The 26,013-nt window shown below is 44.8% G+C and overlaps 1 protein-coding gene across 1 annotated transcript in view; it reads right to left on the bottom strand.

The window, feature by feature from the left end:
• Positions 1 to 26,013, bottom strand: part of LOC139279435 (N-acetyl-beta-glucosaminyl-glycoprotein 4-beta-N-acetylgalactosaminyltransferase 1-like) — a 980,786-nt gene that overhangs the window by 504,246 nt on the left and 450,527 nt on the right. The gene's annotated exons all lie outside the window — the stretch shown is intronic.

Below are 26,013 nucleotides of genomic sequence, written 5' to 3'. Positions count from 1 at the left end.
AAACTATGTTTAGTGGGAATTCAAACCATGAAATTGGAGGCATATAGCAGAGAAAAGTGCTAAAACCAACAGGGGACATAGGTTTAAGTAATTGGGGGGAGGTTTGGAGAAGATTTCTTCACCCAGAGGGTGGTGGGGGTTTGGAACTCACTGCCTGAAAGGGTGGTAGAGGCATAAACCCTCACCACATTTAAAAGTTACTTGGAGGTGCACTTAGAATGTATGTGGATCAGAAATTGAAACTGGTTTAAGGAATAATGGATAGTTATGACAATAAAAAGGAGAAAAGGGAAGATCACGTTTCTTTCTTACTGTTCTGGTGTTTTCCTTTGGTGTTTAAAGTTTTTGGGAAGGCATATTCCTTTGTGTGGCTGTGGCTCCTCCCCCTTTTCCAAGTGGCATTGGGAAGTTTAAGATTGGAATTACTGAGGTTAATTAACCTATTAAAAATCAGACTTTTATTATGGACATGATAAAATTCTGGTTGGTGTAAATTGTGCGGAGAGTCTTTACTTCCGGACATAAGGCATTTCACATCAATAATTCGTATGGTTTAAAAAAAAATTCTGATCAACGTGTAACTGGGGAGAAAAGGATGAAATGCTATTGTGTGCAAAGTTGTTTTTCTGAATGTTTATTTTAAGATAAAAGCAAAGAGACTTTACAAAAGTAAAAGATTTTTAACTGGAGAAAAGGCTGCAGGCTGTGGGACTGAGGTTGAATTGATTGAAGGTGTCTGTGTTTGTCGGCTTTCAAAACAAAGGAAATTAATTCTTTCACAGGCAGCTGTGAACTCTGTCAGTGGGCGATATCTTTTGAATATTGGAAATCTTCTTAATTTGAAGAGAATCACCAGAGATTCTCCGTTTTGTTTGTTTTAAGTCGGTGACCATCGGGAAGAAGCGATGTTGTTTAAAGAGGTTAGTGGATTGTGCCTGAGGGATCAGGAGGGCACACCACTGTAACCGACTATATCTGGCCCCGAGTAAATCTCAGGAGTGGGGGGGCAGGTAATGGAACAAAATTATGCCAGGGTGGAAGTTTTGAACGGTACAAGGGATCGTATAATATCATTGATAAAGCTAGTCCCATGGTATATGCAGCCCGGTTACCTAGGAGAATTAAATGGTTTTATATTAACCAGATTAAGTTTTTTCAGTTCACCAGCATGGTTATGAATATGGGGAGCTGGATTCGTCCAGGGGGATGAGGAAGAAGGGGTGCCTAATGGGATACCCTCACCTAATCAGGTGCAGTATGATCCAAATGGCAGTGAACAGGACACGGGAGCTGGAAGAGTTTTCTCGGGTCCCAGATCTGGAGCCACCTCCTGTCCACAGACATGCCTCGCAAACCCTACCAATCTCACGAAGTAGTAAGACGCGTATCATGAATGGTCAAAGTAGGGACAGCTGAGGGTATAGGATAGAGCAACATTTTCAGTGGCATGGTAATCATACCACTGTAACCGTACATGATATCAAGGGGTGCAAGGACGGGAGAGTGGTTGTGCAAGCAGTCGAGTTCAAAAAAGACTCATCCAAAGGCTCCTTCTCCAATGAGTAAACAGGTTTGTAGGAAAAGCGAATTGTTTGTCATAAGCACATCCCAGGGCCAACAAATGGGCTAATGGTAATCCCAACTCAGATGATATTGTACCATGATGTGCAACACCAAGTGGTACCTGTAATATTGAATCTGACCAAAGTGAGACTACCTGGATTGTACAAGCGTAAAACAGCTTGGCTACATGGGAGAATGATCAAGGGATTTTGGCAGAGGGCCAGTACAACCTGCACTGAATTCAGGGAGAGTGATGGGCTTGATCGTACCTTGACAAGAATGGTGCTAAGACTATTGGGGAGAATCATAACAGAAGACAGGGCTCAATTTTGGCCCACCCCTTTTTTCGGCGCACTTACTGGAGATGCGGCGCTTTTCTGCGTTGATAAGTGCGCCGAAAAAATCGCTCCCCATTTTAGCCGTTGTCCGGCCTCTCCTCGGTCGTCGTGCAGCATGGCCAGTCGAGTCGGGAGTGACGCCATTGTCCTGCGCTGAAAACAGTGCCAGGACATCTGCACATGCGCGCTGGAGTCAGATTGCGATGTCCGTGCATGCGTAATAGCACCGAAATTTGGCAATCGGCCATTTTTAAAAGGAATCGTAGCTGCTTGTGTTTTGCTGTCCGGTGACTTTGCTTCCTGCAGCCTGTGTGTGCTCCGATGTCGGCAGCTCCTGTTCTATCCCTGGCCAAGTGGTCTTCCGGTCGTCCGCCCCTATCCCTGGCTGAGTAGTCTCCTGGTCGTCCTGCACCTATCCCAGGCCGAGTGGCCTCCGGCACCGGCCGGCCCACTGTTGAAGTAGCTGCTTGTGTTTTTCCCTTGCTGCAGCCTGTGAGTGCTCCGATATCAGCAATTCAATCACTCCCGCCCCGATCCCTGGCCGAGTGATCTCCCGGTCGTCCCGCCCCTATCCCTGGCCAAGTGGTCCCCCGGTGCATTGTCGTCCCGTACCTATCCCAGGTCGAGGTTATTAGGGAACATCCGATACAATGTAAACCAGATGAAACAGGGAAAAATACCTGATTGGACAAGTAAGGATGGTATTACCCTCTGCGATGTTTACAAGACAACACAAGTGTTCTTGTCCCCAAGTAATTGTATTACCAGAGAAGTGAAGTTGATGGGTATGGTCCTAGCTACCCCACAGATAGAGGGCGCGGAGGCCGAACCTCTGTGGACAGTACAGAATATAGGCGTGATACAAAGTCAATGCCGCGTTTTATTCCACATTATGCCTCCCTATGCGGTGAAACTAAGTGACCCATTCCAAAGGGTGCACATCGAAGGCTGCATGCAATATTTGGATGTGATAGTATGCGCACACCCCATAGAAGGAGGGTAACGTATAGCATGTGGGTTCACTCAGACGGTTAATTGCACGTTGGAAATCAGCCCCCTCAGTCAGGGAGAGACTGAGGTGGCAGCCCGGCATGATAGGACGTATGGTATATCTACCAAGGAAAATGAGTACAAGCATGGTAATGTCATATGTGCGATCCCACAACCTAATTTCTGTTTTACGCCTAAAGCTGTGGTCAAAATAGGCCATTGATACCTATTCCCACAAAGAAAGGAACACGTCGAGAATATCACTTTAAACAACCCGAGATGGGATGATGAAATGGAACAATATGAGATACCAAGTTGGCAAGATATTCCCCGAAGAACATTTGGCGCAATTGAAAAAGGACACTAAGAAAGTAAAAGGACATTATCATGAGATTCTGGAAGATACCATATAGCATTCGAAGGACATTGAGGAAACCCTAAAGGACACTCAGTGGTGGGAACATGTATGGAATCGGGGAATGAATGTTAATATTCATTCGTGGATTCGTATAGCCTCTCACGTATTAGTGATCATACGGTTAGGGCTAGCTTTGGAATGGGGAATTGGGTTATGCATGAACTATGAACTATTAACGGATGAACTAACAGGCTGTTTGTTTTTTGATCGCTTAATAGGCAGTTGAGAATAACATGTTGACTTTGCAAGAATTAACCGAGGTAAGCTGCATGAGTTAGAAATGGAACCACAAGGGGCCTAGGAGGGTAGGAAAGCGGAACAATGGGACAGAAGTGAACTGTTAACAGGATACCACCTGGCCTGAGCAAAGGTCAGGCTAAGTAACAGTAGATTGTGGCCACATCAGTCATGCACTTGCTTCTTCGGTTATGAAGGCAGTACCTTAATGTTACACGAGCTAGGTAGAAAACAGAGGCAAGTGATTATGTGACGCGGAAGGAAATGAACCAGTTATGTGCACACGGGCTTTAAACTAATCAAATTGTGCCAAAGGATCGTGCACAAGGTTGAGCATATATGTTTAGGTGTATAAAAGGTTGTTTGAAACTATGTATCGTTGGATAGTGACCTGGCTAGACCCATAGCAGGTCACCTCCCCACCGCTGCGAATAAAGACTGCTTGAATCTTCGAACACAGGCCTTGTGTCGAGTGTTTACTTTAAGTACTCCACTTCATGCACACATAAAACAGTGTGCACGTATTAGTACATTCAGAAACTAATCTACATACATTGGTGTTCATCAACAATAATGTGCCGATTTTAGAGAAATGGTTCAATATCATTAACCTTTCAAAAATAAATTCCAGGTAGTTATTTTCTTACAAAATTGTTTAATTTGTTCTTTCACTATTTAAAGAAATTAAATTTCCACTTTTAAATTTTTTTTGTCTACTCTCTTTAAGACAGCGATTTCTGCTAGGATGCAGTGCCTCAGTTGTGACATCATTCTTCACGTCTAGACTCGGGTGCCAGAGAGCTATGTAAACCTAGCACTGCGGCAACAGTGTATCACTGATGATGACTCCCAATCTTAGGAAGCAATATTTACACACACACACACACACACACACACACACAATTCTAAAAAGAAAGAACTTGGATGTATATAGCGCCTTTCACGACTTCAGACAGTCCCAAAGTACTTTACCGTCAATTAAGTACTTTTTGCAGTGTTGCCACTGTTGTAATGTTGGGAAAAGCAGCAGCCAATTTGCACACAGCAAAATCCCACAAATGCAATGAAATAATGACCAGATAATCTGTTTTAGTGATGTCGGTTGAAGGAAAAATATTGGCCAGGACATAGCAAGCGCCACTGGTTAGTAATCAGGAGGGGATACCTAGCTTACAATCCAGGTACACTGAGGCAAACTGCAATGCCCTGTGACTGCCCTCGTTGAGAACAACTAATTCCCAAAAGGAACAAGAAAATGTTTTCAAAATCAAAAAATGTAACAAATGTAAATGATACAAATCAAAAAATAAGTGCTGCATTTAAAAAAATATATGTTTACCTTCATTATTCTTGCATTTACATCAAGCACTGTCTTATATGATCAGCACAGCACAGTAAGAACAATTGAGGACATTATTTTAAAAATATGCTGTATCAATCAGTTTAAGGCAGAAATCCAATCTTGGGATTCAGCTAATTAATAAAGCATTTGAGCATTGTTACTGCAGCTTATCTCATCGGAGGTACCTCCAATTGAATGACTGCCTTAAAGCTGACTGCCAGCCATCTTTTAACTGTACTAAAATGACAGCTTCACGGTAATTATCAGTAAATATACTGCTCCATGGCTAGACTGCATCAGAAATTAGGGAAATTATGGACATTGGTCACAGATATTTGCCACGAGGTACTGTCAGTTGTTAGCAGCAGAAATGGGGTTTCACCCCATTGTTTAAAAAAACTCACCATTACTTTTGAGTTAGAAATTATCTGTTGTTCCTGATCTAAAACAAGAGGGTAACTAGATCTCAAAAGCAGAAGTTCAAACCCCGCAAGATGAGAAATTATCTGGGGAATGCTCTGACATGATGTGCCTCAGGTCGGGTATGCATTATTCAGTTGAGAGTAAAGGTGTTTCCATCTCTTTCAGAGCTCTTCAAAGCTCTGCATACTGGACTTTAAGGATGATTTAAAGGGCTAAGGTCTTCATGAAAAAGTGTTTGCCAAACATTTTTCTTTGGTGATGAAGCCTTCTGTCCCTTAAACTCCTTTAAGCTGGCATCAGTTCCAACCCTAGCTCACCAAACAATGGGAAGCCAAGCAGGACATTCCAATAAACGATTATCATACACAATTTTCACTGTAACATTAACTGTACCTCTCATTGTTTAGTTTGTATATAAATAAAACCTAAGGGGATAGAAATTGCTTCTTGCCCAAAATGGGGCACACGCACCCCTTTTCAATGGTTTTTACCACAGCTGTGGTTGAGGTCACCTCTTGAGCAAAATTCCGCTCTTGTTTTTTTAAATTCAGATCTGGAAGTCACTCTTAATGGGGGCGGTGACTACATGAGAGGGGCGGATACGCAGCGATGGCAACATCTAAGGGGCAGAAGTTGGGGGTGGTGCGGAGTGACCGCCGCAATGACGTCATCACAGCGCCGCATCACCGCGGCTCTCCCCTTCACTTAAAGGGGAGAGCCTCCGTGATTTTAAAACCCTACCAGGGAGGGTTTCGGCCGGGTCAGTGGCCTGGTACCCAACAGGAGGTGCCAGGCTGCCTCTTGTCGGCTGACATTGCAGTCAGCTGAAAAGAAAAACATGGCAGGAGCGGCAGTGCGTCCTCCCCTTTAAGGGAAGCCGCACCATCGTTGCAGGAGGCCACAGCCTCACTGAACCACTGGGAAAAAACCACTGGCACCACCGGGCGCGCCGAAGATTTTCAGAGGGGAATGTCGGCGTCGGAGAGTTAGATCGGCGGTGTGCACGGTGATGACTTAACACGGATTGGCAACAGCGGAGAGGTAGGGGGTGGATCGGGGCACCACCAGGAAACCTCGGAAGGGCTTTTGGGATATCAGCGGCCATTCCACAAAAAGTCGGCGGCCATCCACTCCGCAGCGTGGCCGCCGATTTGCGGTGGTAACAGGCCTTAAGGAAAGGGGCAATTTCGGCCCCAGGATATTAATTCATCTTAATCTCCTCAGGGAACATCCAAAACTCATCACATCATTACTTGACCATTTTCTGTTTGAAATCATGGCTGCCAATTGAAATTGTAAGCAGAAAAAAACAAAAAAAGAAAAGTTTGAATTTCCTCCACCAGACATATAAATGAAACCCACTTTGGGAGGCAGGATTGATTATAGAAACTGCTGTGCCGTAAGACAGTATTTTACATTTTCTCCTTATTAGTAAGGAAGACACAATTACAACATGTTATTTTACAGAGCATTATATTTATGAGATCATTTCCACAGAGGATATATGTTTCATCTCAGGAAGGGAGCCACAAATATATTGTTTCAGAGAAAGGAATCTTAAGCAGCATCTAAACACTGCGTTCTTGTAGAAGGTAATAATGTCTCAAAATTAAGGAGCATTTGAAAATAGGATTTTTACTAAATGGAAAAGAAACTTATTATAAATGAAGATCACACTCAGATATTATGTACAAAACAATTTTACTGGATCTCATCCTGTTGGTTACTGCTTACAGATGTGCTCAGAGTCATTAAAGCATTTAAACCTATTCAATTCCATCCTCTCTCAGCTCTTTCATAATGAAGTAGTGAGGGACAAACTGGAGAACAGTGGAGTGAATAGAATAGAGCCAATGCAAAATGTCATTTGCTTGGGCTGGATCAGCAAGATGTTGATCTGAAAGTATTTTAGGATGGGAAAGCATCTCATGACATTTTGCTGTCTTGTTACATAAACAAAATCTTTTCCAAGTCACTTTAATTATTCATTAAGTGAGTAACATTTGTACATTGGTAACATCGTCCCACGAAACACAGTGCAATGCAAAAGTAGGGTTTTCTACAGAAGCATTCAAGTAATTCAACTGAACCAATCTTACTAATCAAAATCGAAGAGCCCCAAGGGGGTTAATATTGGGGGAGGGGGTGAGAGGGGGACTGCCACACACATCCAGGATTCTTGGAGTCTCATATCACAGAAACCTAGATTGTCCTGATATGCAGTTTACTAAGTAACGTGGATTGTTTCAGGGGCAGTGGCCTGCACCGAGACAGAACAGGAAGCACGAGACTGGTGAGGAACACTGAGGCCACTATTAATTATTTGAAGTAGATGATAGGGGGTGGGCAGAGAGAAAGGTGATTGCCAGAGGAGACTGATCAAAGAGGGGATGCTAGCCAACAAGTTAATATGAACATAGTAAGTCAGAGAGAAATATTAAAACAAGCTAACAGTAAGTGGCACACTGAAGACTAGAAGAGGAGATAAATCTGCAATTAGGTCTATATCTGAAAGCTCACTGCACAACTAATGGATGCCTCAACTTGAAATTGTTGGAACATTGGCAAATGGAATTTAATCCAGAGACGTGTGAGGTAATACATTTGGGGAGGGCTAACAAGGAAAGGAAATACACATTAAATGGTAGGATACTGAGAAATGTAGAGGAACCTTGGAGTGCATGTCCACAGATCCCTGAAAGTAGTAGGCCAGGTAGATAAGGTGTTTAAGAAGGCATATGGAATGCATGCTTTTATTAGCCGAGGCATAGAATACAAGAGCAGGGGGGCGTTATGCTTGAACTGTATAAAACACTGGTTAGGTCACAGCTGGTGTACTGCATGCAGTTCTGGTCACCGAATTACAGGAAGGACGTGATTGCACTGGAGAGGGGACAGAGGAGATTTACAAGGATGTTGTCGGGAGTGGAGAATCTAAGCTATGAGGACAGATGGGTTTATTTTCATTGGAACAGAGGAGGCTGACTGGAGACTTCACTGAGGTGTATAAAATTATGAGGGGCCTAGATATAGTGGATAGAAAGGACCTATTTCCCTTAGCAGAGGGGTCAACAACCAGGGGCATAAATTTAAAGTAATTGGTAGAAGGTTTAGAGGGGATTTATGGGGAAATTTCTTCACGCAGAGGGTTGTGGGGGTCTGGAACTCACTAACTGAAAGGGTGGTAGAGCTAGAAACCCTCACCACATTTTAAAAGTACTTGGATGTGCACTCGACGTGCCGTAACCTGCAGGGTTACGGACCTCGAGCTGGAAAGTAGGATTAGGATGGATAGCCTCTTGTTGGCCGCCATGGACACGATGGGCTGAAATGGCCTCCTTCCATGCTGTAAACTTCTATGATTCTATGATTCTTTGATTAGGAAACTATAATATAGTAAGTAGGTATATCAGAAACATGGTTAACCCTAGAACATAGTATAACTTACAAGGTACATACATGCCAACCCAAAAAATGAGAAAAAGCTGATCAACAGTTTCAAAATAGCAAGTTTCCACAAATTGCAAGGAGATAAATGACCAGGTAATCTGTTTTAGTAGCATTGGTTGAGAGATAAATGTTGGTCAGGACACTGGTGCCATAGGATCTTTTACACCCACCTGAGAGATTAGACGGGTCTTTGATTTATCATCTCATGGCATCTCTTCATGGAAAGATGGCACTTCTGACAGTGCAGCATTCTCTCAGTACAGCACTAGATTGTGCACTCAAGTCTCTGGGTTGGGGCTAGTTGACAGCTCGAGCCATTTCTGAGGGAGTTCAGCCAGTCTCCCACCGGAGTTATGACAGGAGACAAGCACAACATCCAAGGACTTTCAGGCCCTTATTTTCAGAAGGGACACATTAATGAAATAGGCAGTGGGTTGAGAAGCATATATGGTAGTAGAGGTAACGTTGATTGGACAGAACATGGTGATCATCCAGGGACACATTTATTGATTTAAGTAGAAGTTCTGTCAGTGATTGTTCCATCACTCTTCCTGGTTGCACATTACCATTATTCACTTATACTTCATCTTCTTTCTGCTCCTCTTCCTTCAAGCTACCTCTCTCCTCACCTTTTCTGCAGAATTTAGAATTCCAGAGAATTTATCCTCACTGGGTGGAGAAATAATGCAATAAATAGCAGCAACATTTTTTTAGGCCCCTTGTCAGGGTTATAGAGCAGCACCTCCCTGAGTTGTCCAAACATGGGAGTCTCTGCTGGGTGTCAGTCTTAGCTCAGTAGTAGCACACTTGCTTCGAAGTCAGAAGGTCATGGGTTCAAGCCCTAATCCAGAGACTTTAGCACATAATCTAGACTGACACTTCAGTACAATACTGAGAGAGCACTGCATTGTTGGAGGTGCCATCTTTTGCTCTCAGCGGCAAAGCAATGTCTTTTGCCGTTCACCTCGCATACAGTTGCTCAGAGACTTTTTGCGGGCTTGTCAGCGGATATTTTGACTAATACGGCATATGAGCCAGTGTGGCACCCTCTATAGGAGATCTGTGACATCTGTGAGCAGAGCAAGCAGCAGCGAGGCTCTTTAACCAATCAGATTGAAGAATACTCACTGAGCCACACAGATTACAACTCAGGAAGTGAAAAACAGGAAATATAAATTACATGTAAATCAGTGTACAGGAAGTGAAATAAAGATTGCAATATGCAGATGGGATTAAGGGAGAGAAAAACAGAAAAACTAAATAATATTCTAATTTTTTTTAAATCTGCAGCATTAATTTTCTTCTGAGGGAATGAGACTCCACGCTTGTAAAATTATTTTTTCAGGGCCAGAAAGGTTGTTCAGCCATAATTAATCACTTATTATGGGGTTAATAAACTCACTTACTCCTAAATGGACTAGCCCTAACTTTTTCAGTCGCTTTTAGTGGGTAATTACCCAACATTCACGGTATTACAGTGATTTCAATGCTGAGTCTATCAGCGAGGATTGCAACAGCACAGCTTGTTGAGGAACAGGGTGTCTATGATGACAACTTCTGGATTTCTGGATGTGCGGATGCCAGAAATTGCTGTCAGACTTATCCTGTAAAAATGGTGAGTGCTGTTAGCCTCACTGTTATTATCACAGCAAAATCCAGGCCATTAAACTGAGGCCTGTCTCATCTCATGGCACTATTCAAAAAAGAGCAGGGCGGGCAGGAGGTTTTATGGCCAATGCTTATCCCTCAACCAACATTACAGAAGAAAATAGATTATCCTGTCATTTATCCTGTTACTGTTTGTGGGGCCTTGCTGTGTATAAATTAGATGCTATTTTTCTCTATCATACAAAAGTACTTTACTGACTGTGAAGTGCTTTTGGCCTGCCAAGAGGTCGTGAGATGCAAGTTCTTTATTTCATTCTGCTTGAGGAAGCCACCATTATTCACTGTATCTGCGTTCTGCCTCTGCTGCCAACTCATTCAGCTTCACCTCCACATTGCCAACTATCAGGGTTGGTGTGCTGCACTGCTCCATCAATTGGCACAGTTCTTGCTTTCCTACATTTATTGTACAAGCGATGCCAGGCATTTTTGTTAGTCAAACAGCCTTTACAATGGCTGAGATATAAATTAAAATCATTAGCATGTTTTGTAAAGGCTACCAACACTTTTATCACAATGTACAGCAATTTCCTTCCCTCTGATCGTGAAGCTCCCAACACCAGTCCCACTATGGGGCAGCAGCTCGCCCACACTATGTAAATGAAGCTGACCACCAGGGTCAACACATCACTGGTCGGGAGACTGCGACTGATTGACTGTCTTGACTAAGGCCTGATTGGAACATTTGCCCAGTATGCCATGAGAAAGAGTGCATCTCTCGATTTTGTAATGGTAAATCACCTATACAACTGAAGCCTTGAATGATATTGGTCACAGAACGAAGATATTTGACATGGCCCAGGATTCAGCACCACCAACGACCGATAGCCAGTGGTACATTTTTCAAAAGGCCAACTTCAAGAGGATAAAGGAAGCTCTTCAGCAAATTGATTGGAGAGAATTGTTTAAGAAAGAAGAAATACTTGCATCTTATAGCGCCTTTCACAACCTCATGATGTCCCAAAGTGCTTTACAGCCAATTACGTACTTTTGAAGTGTAATCACTGTTGTAATGTAGGAAACGCGGCAGACAATTTGCACACAGCAAGCTCCCAGTCTAGATTTTCGTGCTCAAGTCTCTGGAGTGGGTCTTGAATCCACAACCTTCTGACTCACAGGCAAGAGTGCTACCTACTGAGCCACTTAATCATGCCTCAGTTGACCACTGAAATTGAGAGTTTTGGACATATTAGTCGACTAGGTGTTAAAATGTCCAATCGTTCTGCAGCACCAATCAACAAATCCAGCAGAACATACTTTCAGTCCCCGAGAAGTGGTGCAGACAAGAGCCAGAAGGCTGGTCGCTAGTTTCAGAGGACTGAATTATAAGAGAGACTGAAAAAACGTGCATGTTTCAGCCCCTAAAGGTGGCAAGCAAGAAACGACCGCATTCAGGTGTATAAGGTGGTGACCAGCTTTGAAAATATTAATCTGGAACACTACTTCAAGCTAAACCATGACATTAGGACATTAGGTTTCAGGCTGCAACTGCTGGAAGGCAATGACACAAGATGTCCTTCCCATTAAAAACATAAGAACATAAGAACATAAGAAATAGGAACAGGAGTAGGTCATACGGCCCCTCGAGCCTGCTCCGCCATTCAATAAGATCATGGCTGATCTGATCATGGACTCAGTTCCACTTCCCTGCCTGCTCCCCATAACCCCTTATCCCCTTATCGTTTAAGAAACTGTCTATTTCTGCTTTAAATTTATTCAATGTGCCAGCTTCCAAAGCTCTCTGAGGCAGCAAATTCCACAGATTTACAACCCTCTGAGAGAAGAAACCCTCCTCATCTCTGTTTTAAATGGGCGGCCCCTTATTCTAAGATCATGCCCTCTAATTCTAGTCTCCCCCATCAGTGGAAACATCCTCTCTGCATCCACCTTGTCAAGCCCCCTCATAATCTTATATGTTTCGATAAGAAGAGTGATTAATACATGGAAAGTACACATGCCAACCTGGAAAATGAGCAAAACCAACAAATAAACACTTCAAAAGTTGTCATAATTCCAAACAAGAAGAAAACAGCTCTGAAAATAAGTTAAAGTTACATTACATCCATTGTAGAACATTGACATGTAATCTAAGCTGCAGGCAGTCTCAACATTCCTTTAGTCAGATTGGAGCAAGGAGAATACATAATGCTGGTATTTCCCTTCCTTAGGGTAAAGTAGAGTGCCAACATGAACTGGACAAAGTGGAAAATCAGAGAAGGATGCCAGTTTAAACCGAGGGAGAAGGGAGTATTGGAGAGGAGTGTGAGCATGAAGTAGAGAGGAATAGTGGAAGGGTCAGTACGAATTCGATGCAGGAAGGTAAAAGTCAGCATGAACTGAACAGGTAGAAATAGCCAAAGAAAATTGTGGTGGGGGAAAATGTACCACAATGAATGGAGGATGGCAAGAGGATGGAGAAAAAGAATGAGTGGAATTTTAACTCTATAAACAGGTGGGTTTGGGCCGGGTGGGAGGATAAAGTGGTAGAAATCTGAATCCCGACCCCAAACTGTCTCCAATCTGGCCACTTGGGGTTTAATGGAGGCGGGGCGGGGCGGAGCCGGGGTGGTACTTAGTTTCCCAGGGCCTCGGGAACCCGGTTGCTAAAGGAAGGCGAGAACTGCTGGATCCAGAAGGTAAGTACCTTTCCACTTACCTGTTTGATTCAATGTTCCTATCTCACCAAGCCCCTGTTATCGGACATCCCCCTCCAATCCTTCCTATCTCCCCGCGACCAACCCCCCGCCCCCCCGCCCCCCGTCCCCCGCGCTTTCAAGCCTCCAATCTTCCCCCTCGAGGCCTACAATTTCTAATACCACCTCCAGTCATCCGATCCACGGCGTCCGGCACACTTCTGGCCCACAGATCCCGGCCTTTGGACTCCCCCTCCCCCCAATCTCTGAACCCCTCCTCTGAACCCGGCCTTCTGACCCACCCCTCTCTACGATCAGTGACCCCCCACAGATCCCAGCCTTACGACCTCCCGTGATCCTGGCCTTCTGTTCCTCTCCCGATCTCTGACCACCCCTCCGATCCCGGCCTTCCAATCCAAACCTAATGACACTGCCCCTCCGATCTCTATGCCCCCCATCCCCACCCCGATCCCAGCATTCTGACCACCACCACTCACCCCCTCCACCAATCCTGGCCTCCGATCCCTTCATTCCTCCTCTCTGCTCCCCAACTGCAGCCGAATGCCATAGGCCAAATGCCCGACCGCCAGCCAACCTCTCAGTCTGGCTGACTGTGGGGGTGAGAAACAGAGCTCAAAAATGTTAATCAGGTCTTGCAGTTAAATTAAGCAGGGCCTGAAGGAAACCCGTTCTCCCAGGTTTTCCAACTGCAATCCAGCTCCCAGCCTCCAAGTTAAAATCCTGCCCAATGTCTCCATGTCACAGTAACGACCATATAAACAAGTTAATCAATAGGGTTAGTATCAGTGGGCACTGATACAGATCCCCAATAGCCAGTAATTTTTTTTTCAACAAACAAGGGAAAATACTTCAAATTTTTGCCACAATCTTTTGCGATATAAATTATTATATCCAATGATGGTTTTCTTCTGTGTCAGCTTTTTTATGTTGTTGATCAGTTTCTCCGAGTTTCCAACTGGAGATGCTAAATCAATTCTTTTCCCCCTCCACCCCATCCAACCTGTGGTACCCCAGCTCAGTTATTCTGCAAATCCTAATTTGAAGAAAATAAGCAGATTTAAAGTGCAACTACAGATGTGAAGTGATGAAACTTGTTATGTATTTTAACTGGGTTTTACCTGCCACCAGAGGGCGCGACTGTCACTGACAGACACGTGCAAGCTGTGTATATAATGTTCGCAGCTATGTTGAATCCTCACTTTGAGAATGAATAAACTGGAGTAAGGTCATGCCTGAATTAGCTCACCGTACTTAACCTCGTGGAGTTATTCGATACTTAACAACTGCAGGCGAGTTAAAAATATGAACTTTCACGCAACCATGTCTGTTGGAATTTTGGAGAGATTTGTGGAAGGGGAAGACTCGGAGGATTTCACTGATCGCCTCGACCAGTACTTCGTAACCAACGGATTGGAAGGAACCGATAACGCAATTAAGCGCAAGATGGTTCTCCTCACCGTTTCTGGGTCAAAAATTTATGGCCTTATCAAGAATCTACTCTCACCAACTCGACCAACGGATAAGACTTACGATGAATTGTGTACACTGGTTCGGAACCACTTTAAACCGAAGGAAAGCATAATCATGGTGAGGTATCATTTCTATAGGCACAATCGCTCCGAGGGCCAGAACGTGGCAGAATTTGTCGCCGACCTGAGACGTCTCGCTGGGCTGTGCAACTTCGGAGCTGCGTTGGAGGAAATACTGTGGGACTTTTTCATGCTTGGCATTGGCCATGAGGTCATCCTTCGAAAGCTGCTGGCTGCTGAATCTCTAGACCTGAGCAGGGCCGTCACGATCGCCCAGGCATGCATGTCCACGGACGAAAACTCGAAACAGATATCTTCCCAGCATCGAAACTCACCGGCAAGTACTGTGCATAAAATAATATCATCGGCAGGCAGAGCTGCACATGGCAGGGCCTACTCGTCCACGTTCGTACGACCTATAACTGCTCAAAGTCCACCATCAGGGCTGAATCAAATCTCAGCTTGTTGGCGTTGCAGGGGCTATCATCGGGCCCATCAATGCCGATTCAAACAATAGGTGTGCAAAGGCTGTGCAAAAATTGGGCACCTTCAGCGAATGTGTCTGCAACCGAGCAAGCGTGCTGCGACATATCACGTGGCTGAGGATGATCGATCCAGCGTGGATCAAGCGGCACAGGCATCTCGACCCAAGGTACAGGGCAAAGAAGTGTATGGGCTACATTCTTTTACCAAAAGTTGTCCGATAATGCTGGAAGTTAAATTAAATGGGGTTCCAGTATCCATAGAATTGGACACGGTTGCGAGTCAGTCAATAATGAAAAGCTGTGGGACACTAAGACAAAAAGACCCAAACTGAGCCCAATCAATGCAAAGCTGCGTACCTACACCAAAGAGCTCATACCAGTCATTGGCAGTGCAGCAGTAAAGGTATCGTACGATGGAGCTGTGCATGATTTATTGTTGTGGATCGTTCCAGGAAATGGCACAACGCTGTTCGGCAGGAGTTGGCTTGAGAAAATTAAATGGAACTGGAACGATATTAAAGCCATATCATCAGTGGATGACGCTTCGTGTGCTCAAGTGCTGAGCACGTTTCCTTCATTGTTCGAACCAGGTATCGGCAACTTCACGGGAGCCAAGATGCAGATCCACCTCAGCCCAGGTGCAAGACCCGTCCATCACAAGCCTCGGGTGGTTCCGTACATGATGAGGGAGAAGGTTGAGAGCGAACTGGACAGATTTCAACGGGAAGAAATCATATCACCAGTCGAGTTCAGCGAATGGGCCAGTCCAACTGTCCAATGATTGGACCTGACCTCTGTTTACATGACACAGGAGCTGGTCGAATCTTCGAAAAAACTGACGTGCATCAACACACACAAAGGACTGTTTATATACCACAGATGCCCTTTCGGAATTCGCTCGGCGGCAGCCATATTTCAGAGACACATGGAGAGTTTGTTGAAGTCCTTCCCGAGAACCATCGTGTTCCAAGATGATCACCGGTCGCGACGCCACCGAACACCTGCACAACCTGTCAGAGTGGGACTCAGGCTAAAATGCTCCAAGTGCGTTTTCATGGCACCAGAAGTCGAATTCCTGGGGAGAAAAAGTGCAGCAAATGGCATCAGGCCTATGGAATCGAAGACAGAGGCCATCAAGAATGCACCCAGACCCCAGAGTGTGACGGAGCTGCATTCGTTCCTGGGTCTTCTCAACTATTTCGGTAACTATCTACCTAGTTTGAACACATTGCTAGAGCCCTTGCACATGTTGTTGAGAAAGGATAATGACTGGGTTTGGGGCAAATCTCAAGACAGAGCCTTAGAGAAGGCCAGGAACCTGCTATGTTCCGATAAATTATTGGTATATTATAACCCATGTAAGTGATTATTGCTGGCCTGCGACGCCTCATGATATTGGGTCGGTTGTGTGCTCCAACAAGCCAATTTATCAGGCAAACTGCAACCAGTTGCATACGCGGCCAGAAGTCTGTCTAAGGCTGAAAGAGCCTATGGTATGGTAGAGGTAGAGGCTTTAGCATGCGTATATGGGGTTAGGAAAATGCAACAATACCTGTTTGGGCTTCGGTTTGACCTTGAAACAGACCACAAGCCGCTCATTTCATTGTTTTCTGAGAGCAAAGGTATAAACACCAATGCCTCATCCCGCATCCAAAGATGGGCACTGACATTATCCGCTTATGATTATGTCATCCGCTACAGACCAGGCACTGAAAACTGTGCTGATGGACTTAGCCAGCTACCATTGCCCACAACCAGGGTAGAAATACCACAGTCCACAGACTTGCTGTTGGTCATGGATATCTTCGAGAAAGAGGGGTCACCCGTCATGGTTCGCCAAATTAGGACTTGGACCAGCCAGGACCCTGTGCTGCCAAGCGTAAAAAGGTGTGTCCTAAATGGAAATTGGTCTGCCATTCCCAGGGAAATGCAGAATGAAATTAAGCCTTATAGCTGCTGGAAAGATGAATTGTCTATTCAGTCTTATTGTCTATTATGGGATAATCATGTTGTTGTGCCAAAAAAAGGCAGGGAAACTTTTGTGCGAGATTTACACAGTACCCACAGGCATTGTCATGATGAAGGCCATTGCCAGGTCTCATGTTTGGTGGCCCGGCATTGACTTGGACTTGGAGTCATGTGTGCATCAGTGCAATACTTGCATGCAACTGAGTAACGCACCTGTTCCGCTGAGTCTGTGGTCATGGCCATCCGAACCATGGTCAAGGATCCATGTAGACTTTGCCGGCCCCTTTCTCGGCAAAATATTTTTAGTGGTAGGGGACGCTTACTCCAAATGGATTGAATGCGTAATCATGTCATCCAGCACGTCCGTAGCCATTATTGAAAGCCTCTGGGCCATGTTCACCACCCATGGCCTGCCCGATGTCCTTTTCAGTGACAACGGGACTGTGTTTTACCAGTTCGGAGTTCCACAAGTTTATGACCCGTAATGGCATCAAGCATGTCAGGTCTGCCCCTTTCAAACCCGCATCTAACTGTCAAGCGGAGCGGGCTGTCCAAACCATTAATCAGAGCCTAAAACGAATGACTCAAGGCTCCCTACAGACCCGCTTGTTCCACTCGCTCACCGGGGTCCCTCCTGCCGAGCTATAAATGAAGAGAGGCCTCAAAACCAGGCTCTCCCTTGTACACCCGGATCTCAATAATCATGTCAAAACCAGAAGGCAATGGCAGCAATGGTACCACGATCGCACGGCCGTATCACGTGACATTGCTGTTCATGACCCTGTGTTTGTCCTGAATTATGGTCGTGGTCTAAAGTGGGTTGCTGGCACAGTTTTGGTCAAGGAGGGGTACAGGGTGTTTGTAGTCAAACTGTTAAATGGCCAAACGTGCAAGAGGCACATCGACCAAACCAAACTGCGATTCACAGACAACCCAGAACAAATTGAAGATGACATCATCATCGACCAACCAACACACATCCAACCATCAGTTGACCCTTGTGTCATTCACGAAGACGAATCTACTGTCCCCGATAGTCCTGTCAGACCGACTGTTCCGCAATGCAGCAATGGTCCTACTAACTCACCCAAGCTTGGGTTCAAACTGAGAAGACCAACCAGGGAGCAGAAGGCCCCAGACCATCTCAACTTATAAGTACAACCTGTACCAAAGACTTTGGGGGGAATGATGTTATGTATGTTAACTAGGTTTTGCCTGCCACCAGAGGGCGTGTCTGTCGAGAGTCCTAATGGTCACTGGCAGACACGTGCAAGCCGTGTATATAATGTTGGCAGCCATGTTGAATCCTGACTTTGAGAATGAATAAACTGAAGTAAGGTCATGCCAGAACTAGCTCACCGTACTTAGCCTTGTGGAGTTATTCGATACTTAACAGAACTAGAGTGAAAAAGAGTTAGAAAGAGAGAGTGAAAAAACATGAGGCAGAGAAAGTAAATGAAAGAAAACTTGACTTCTTAAACAGTATGAATAATGCAAACCACATCAGCCCCAGGTACAGCACTAGAGAACCTCTGAGTTCCATTAGTAGGCTTTGTGTTTCACGTAGTCAATGATACAAAAAATGTTATCGACTGACTGGTTTGCAAAGAGCCTGAATCTTTCTACATCAAGCATGAACATTCTGACTGAAGATTTTTAATTAATGGGTAAAGAACAACAAGAAGGCAGTGGAAACTTATAAAATGATTCACTTAAATGAGATGAAATTGCAATGCAACCTCTCCACTGAGACCAATTCAGTGGTTTTTGTACTGTGTTCTGCTGATAAACATGTTCCAGTCGCTGGGAAAGCTGCACACAGGAGCTGTGTTGAATATAAATTTTAACAGTCTGCTTCAAGCCAGGAAATTAAAAAAAAAATGACATTACAACTTGAGCAACATTTTCAAGACTGTGTCTGTAATTATTTCAAGAACTTTAAAAGTTAACTGGTTTGCAGTGAGCAGTCAGAATTTTTAATTGCTAAAGTACAACCCAGATCACCCGATTGCTTTTTCCACACACAATATAGCTTCTTTGCAAAAATATTTGAAACATTTTAATGCCATTATCTTGGCAGAATTGACACTTGTGTAAGTAAACAACAGGAGTCTAAAGTAGTTTACGGCTTTTAAGCTTCATGACGGTGAAAGTGAGAAGTGGATGATGGGCGCGGGGGAAGCGGGAGGGTGAAGAGTATTTTCTTTACTCTCCCCAGAAACAGTGTTTATGAGCAGTTTATGGTATTTCCCCAGTGACCTATCTGATGAAAATATGGTCACCTCATAAAAGAGGTAGGGATCCTGCAAAGTAAACCTCGTTTTGATTGCTTAAGGGGGTCGGAGAGGAATTTTCTAGTTTCCAACCCCCTAAGTTGCCTGGGTTTTTCTCTGTTTTTCATTTCTCCAAGACGATCACATGGTTCCGGGTGGAGAGGGGAGGGGAGGGAAGTGTATGTATTGCGATGCACAAGGTATCATAACTGTATGGGACAAGCTGGATGGATCAGTAGGTCTTTTGCTGCCTGTAATGTTTCGTATGTTCATATGTGAACCTGAGACATACAGACGTGTGTTGAATTCCCCGGTCTGTGCTGAGTTAGCTGCTTGCAGCCGAAGTGGCAGTTGCAATGCTACAATTGGTCTCAGTGCCACAGGCTGGGGGAGGACCTTAAATATACCAGAACTCCAACCATAAAGTGCACGTGAGGCATCGGGATAAGTTCAGGATCAAACATGGCTTTGATATTGCCGCCTTTTTCCCTACACAGTATATAACCTGCCGGCATGTACTGCCGAGGCTCACACGTGAATGGCCAAGTGGGCAAGTTACCGGAGGGCAGCCAGCAGCCCTGGAACCATAGCCTAAGAGGAGTCAATCTGTTCAGGAGAAAAGGACAGTAAATTGAAGGGGAAAATTAAAAATTCATCAATTTACAATATCTTCTTTTGTGCTTTTGTGTTTGTGTTACAAGATCTTCTCACTGGCTGTATTGTTAACTTGCCTTCACGATGGCTTCTGGCAGGGGGGAAGGGGGGGGAGGGGGCAGGTGGAATTGTGGATCACTTCGGGAACCCAGATGTTGAAGCGGCTTTTTAACAAAGCCACTGCAATTGAATCAGACTTCCGGGATTCCCAACAAATTAACTGGAGCGGGTCCGAAGACTTCACGGATGACTTGACTTCAGCTCAGCTACTTAAAGGAGCAATGCACAGATGAGAGTTGATGGTTGGTGGAGGTGCAAGAGAGGTTATTTGGGAAGAGAGTGGATTGTGTAAAGACTGAGGGGGTGAAATTGGGTATTGCCCTGTTTAGGGTGTTAACTTTTAAAAGTTTGAAAATTAGCACCAGGCGCTAATCATTTCAAACTTAAAAAAAATTCTGCATTTGCGTTCCAAGAAGGAAGTGGAATGTTAACTCAAGCGCCCCATTTCCTTCCTAGAGCGTAATCGGCAGCAGGTGAGAGGCGAGGTCAGCAGTGCTGCATGCTGGGCCATGCAGCGTGCCGCGTGGAAAGGCTCCTTCCCTCCCTTAAAGGGAAGGGCCATCGCTGTAGGCACTGCAAAGGAAAAACAACGTACCTTCTCCACGATGGCAGCTGCGATCCCCGCACGATCAGCTCAGCACTCAAGCAAAGTGCCGGGCTGATCAATCACGGACAGGAACCTGCGAAAAAAGCTGCAAGAGAGAAGGTAAGTTTTTTTTTTACTTACCTGGGTCACCTTGCTTTTAAGAATCTCCCCCCGAAGCGGCCGGGCCTCCGATGATCACATCCTGCAGCTTTCCCCCGGTGTTTTCCCCCGGCGATGCTGCAGGGACCGGAAGGCAATTTCGGGTGCGGGACGCTACATCATGATTTCCTGTCGAAGGAGATTGGGGAGCAACACCGTACTGACGCCGCAAAACTCCCGCCGGATATGGCGGGAGTCGACGTTATCGCTGCGCCCGGTCGCAAAACCATTTGCGCCCCATTATGCCCCACCACCCCCCCCCCGCCCCACCCCCACCCCCGGGGTGCTAACGGGAGTCACAAAGGAACCCAATTTCGCCCCCTAAGTTCCTTGTTGGTATATAAATTTATACAGATTGATAATCAAAAATACAGGTTCAGCGTCAAAAGCTGCTCCGAGATTTAGAGTCCTCTTGCCTGGTGACAGGAGGATGAGGCTAGCTGCTGAACCCAAGAGGGCATGTCTGGAGATCTCGGAAGAAGTGAGCAGCAGGAATGTGGATATAGTGCAGGAAGCACTTTAATAACCACATGAGAGCAGGAAAGGTGAGTATGATGGCACACTGTCCTACATCCTGATGTGTGTATCACCCCAACCCCCTCACTCTGCCTTCCCAAGCCTACTCCTGCACACCACTCCGCTCACCAACCTGTCTTGCAGGTGCACCCATCCCTCTCTGTCATTGCACCGACTCGCATCCCCATCTGTCTTTCCATCACTAACACTCACCCTCATCCTAATGCAATCATAGAATCATAGAAATTAACGCCACAGAAGGAGGCCATTTCACGCCACTCCCTTATAGTCACCCTCTACGGATGTAGCGCATCCATCCCTCACACTCAGTCCATGACTCTCACACAAAGGTCTCTTGTTTCCCTGCTTGCAAGAGGAGAGAGCGCAGAACATGCGGGAGAGGCAGAGAGCTGGAGGTGGCCCTCCAGTAACCACACCACTGACCGCAGCAGAGGAGGAGGTGCTGGAGCTGCGGGCGGTGGGTGATGGAGAGAGGGGTCCTCCCAGCTGCCTGGTGACAGAATTAAATACCATATAACCCCATGGCATACAACAGTCACTCATGGTGACTTAGAAACATAGAAACATAGAAATTAGGTGCAGGAGCAGGCCATTCGGCCCTTCGAGCCTGCACCGCCATTCAATATGATCATGGCTGATCATTCAACATCAGTACCCCTTTCCTGCTTTCTCTCCATACCCCTTGATCCCTTTGGCCGTAAAGGCCATATTTAACTCCCTTTTGAATATCTAATGAACTGGCCTCAACAACTTTCTGCGGTAGAGAATTCCACAGGTTAACCACTCTCTGAATGAAGAAGTTTCTCCTCCTCTCAGTCCAAAATGGCTTATTCCTTATTCTTAGACTGTGACCCTTGGTTCTGGAACTCCCCAGCAACGGGAAAATTTTTCCTGTCTCTAACCTGTCCAATCCCATCAGAATTTTATATGTTTCTATGAGATCCCCTCTCATTCTTCTAAATTCCAATGTATAAAGTATAAAGGCCCAGTTGATTCAGTCTCTCTTCATATGTCAGTCCTGCCATCCTGGGAATCAGTCTGGTGAACCTTCACTATACTCCCTCAATAGCAAGAACGTCCTTCCTCAGATTAGGAGACCAAAACTGAACACAATATTCCAGGTGTGGCCTCACCAAGGCTCTGTACAACTGCAGTAAGACCTCCCTGCTCCTATACTCAAATCCTCTAGCTATTAAGGCCAACATGCCATTTGCCTTCTTCACCACCTGCTGTACCTGCATGCCAAACTTCAATGACTGATGTATCATGACACCCAGGTCTCGTTGCACCTCCCCTTTTCCTAACCTGTCACCATTCAGATGATATTCTGTCTTTCTGTTTTTGGCCACCAAAGTGGATAACCTCACATTTATCCACATTATACTGCATCTGCCATGCATTTGCCCACTCACCTAACCTGTCCAAGTCACCCTGCAGCCTCTTAGCATCCTCCTCACAGCTCACACCGCCAACCAGCTTAGTGTCATCTGCAAATGTGGAGATATTACATTCAATTCCTTCATCTAAATCATGAATGTATATTGTAAATAACTGGGGTCCCAGCACTGAACGCTGTGGCACCCCACTGGTCACTGCTTGCCATTCTGAAAAGGACCCGTTTATTCCGACTCTCTGCTTCCTGTCTGCCAACCAGTTCTCTATCCATGTCAATACATTACCCCCAATACCATGTGCTTTAATTTTGCACACTAATCTCTTGTGTGGGACCTGGTGAAAAGCCTTTTGACAGTCCAAATACACCTCATCCACTGGTTCTCCCTTGTCCACTCTACTAGTTACATCCTCAAAAAATTCAAGAAGATTTGTAAAGCATGATTTCCCTTTCATAAATCCATGCTGACTTGGACCGATCCGGTCACTGCTTTCCAAATGCGCTGCTATTTCATCTTTAATAATTGATTCCAACATTTTCCTCACCACCGATGTCAGGCTAACCGGTTTATAATTCTCAGTTTTCTATCTCCCTCCTTTTTTAAAAAGTGGTGTCAGCAATCAGTGAAATATGATCGTGTATACAATGGTAACTTAAAACATTCTTATCATAACAGTTCTAATTCATGTCTTTACTCTCCCACAGGTCCATCAAGTGCCCCGCCCGCACTGTCCAACCAGAGGATGAAGACGACTTCTCAAAGGAGGCAGCGGTCTCTGAGGGTGCACCATCACACTACCCATGCACACCCAGCACCAGCGCAGATACGCACACATCAAAGAGTAATGTTGTCACCTGATGTCTCACAGATAAAAGAAAGAAAAGGAAAGACTTGCATGTATATAGCGCCTTTCATGACCACCGTACATCTCAAAGCGCTTTAAAGCCAATGATGTAGCTTTGGAGTGTAGTCACTGTTGTAATGTGGGAAACGCAGCAGCTAATTTGCTCACAAGCAAGTTCCCACAAACAGCAATGTGATAACGACCAGATAATCTGTTTTTGTTATGTTGATTGAGGGATAAATATTGGCCAGGACACCGGGGATAACTCCCCTGCTCTTCTTCAAAATAGTGCCATGGGATCTTTTATATCCACCAGAGAGAGCAGATGGGGCCTCGGTTTAATATCTCATCCGAGTGACTACCGAAGTTGTAGAAATCACCTGCAAACTCCTGAAAGTAAACTCTCAGCACAAATGGCGTCAGCAGGAGCCTTTCCCTTCAGCAAGGAAACAGGTGTGAGGTGTGAATATTTGTGTGATTTTTTTCTTTATAATCAATTGTTCCAACTCCCACAAAGCCACTCTGCTCTCAGTTTGTTTTCACTGGCAAGATTCAGTAATCCTGGGAATCCCATGGACAGCCAGTAAAAGCTCCAACATCAGGTTAAAAAAGCTGTTAATAGCCTCACAACTGCTTCAATTAGGTCACCCACCTCTCCCGAGCGTGTCTCTCACGCGCTGACTAACGCGCCCGAGGTAAAGGCGGAAGCTGGTGGGTTGAAGCCAGTTTCCTGACGCACTATAAATTTCAGCACTTATAACTGCCCACCCACTTGCAAACCTGCACACTCGAAGTAAATATTCCAGCCTATATATCTGTGCCTGTTAAAATGTAGCTTGCCGGAGACCTGTCATTTATCATGTCCCATGGGTATCACAATATGATGGATCAGCGCTGTCTATTCAATTTTTTCCCTATTTCTATGAATATATTTTTAGTTGTCATGTCCGTGACTATTTTTACATTTTCCACCAGCTTAAATGTTTTCATTTTTTTCGTTCAAAATTGTCAACTGACCACTCCTACCCGTCTTCCTGTATCATTACCAGTTTCATATAATTTGCATGGTGAACACAGAACTGGCTTGAAAATGATGAGTTGTAACAGAGCGATAATGAGGATTGACCAATGTGTTTGGGAGCTCAACCAAAGCCTGCGGATGGCAAAGACTGGGAGATGAAGAAGGACGAAGCCTTGAGGCAGTGAGGTAAAGAGCAAAAGAAAAAAAGTCCATGTAAATCAGAGGTGGCTTGAGCAGTGCCAGCGGCTGATGGGATATCAGTGGAGTGGCAGCAACTTGCACCGACAGCGTTTCTGGGCAATCATGAATGCTGCTTGGGGAATAGAGCCTGGAGGTGAATATGGAGAAAGCCAGGGTCTGGGCGTGGGCAGAATTATAAAATGTGTATACAGACTGCATTGGTGCATAACAACAGTGTCAAGACTCGGTCAATGCATGGCAGCAATATCAACACTACAAAGGAACAATGATACCCCTTTAAAAAAATACCCACGTTTAAACTTAATTTCAGGATGGGTGCACTATATAGTGATGTTCATGCTGCTGTGTCACTGACATCGTTCTTCTTCATTTCACTGTATTCTCTTCTGTTATACTCCTCGAGACTATGTTATGTTTTTGGGTCCATTCTAATCTTTTCACTGTAGATTGTTTTAGTTCATATATTAGATTGCTCTTGTGGGTGAATTCCCAGCTTTCCATACCTTTGAGAATGTCTGTTGACCTTGCCTTTGAAATTGAGGTGAGCTTTCAGTAATATGCCTGGGAAACCTGTTTGGTAACTGCTATATATAATATAAAACAATTTATAACAAGAAACAACTTAGAATAATTAGTCTCCCACATGGTAAGAAATTCAAGGAAAAGAAACACTATTATTTAAAAGTTATTTATAAAAGGTTATCATATACCTACAGCAGACATCCAATCACTTAATACTAAGATTTTAACTCTAAGAATTATAATAACCTTCTGTAAGTAACTTTGAATTTCCTTGACTTTCTTACCACTGTGGGGGCTATATTTTCGGATTTCGGCAAAAACGGTAGTTTTTCACCAAAATTACCATTTTCGCTGCGCTACCGTTTTTAGGCTGAACTTTCGGCTTTTACGTCTGCGTGCATCAGTAAAGTCGACATTGCACAAGGAATCGCGACGCAAACCACAAGTTTCGGCAACTTTAGTCCGGGGCCAGTAGCACTGCGAGAGAGGCCTTGGGAGGGGGGAAAAACAAACAAAAAAATTGCAAAAAACATTCACAAAACCCTAAATCGCTGAAAAAGAATTAAAAAATAAAAATTTTAACTTTCCTTTTTTGCAGGTCTTCATACTTACCGCTGCTGGCAGGCCAAACCTGTCAGTATTCTGGGCGTAGAGTATGGGTCCGGAGAGAGCCGAAAGTATGACGGTAACGCCGTTTCAC

Source organism: Pristiophorus japonicus, chromosome 14 (assembly GCF_044704955.1).
Source record: "Pristiophorus japonicus isolate sPriJap1 chromosome 14, sPriJap1.hap1, whole genome shotgun sequence".
NCBI lineage: Eukaryota > Metazoa > Chordata > Chondrichthyes > Pristiophoridae > Pristiophorus > Pristiophorus japonicus.
This window is presented reverse-complemented; position numbering and strand designations above follow the sequence as displayed.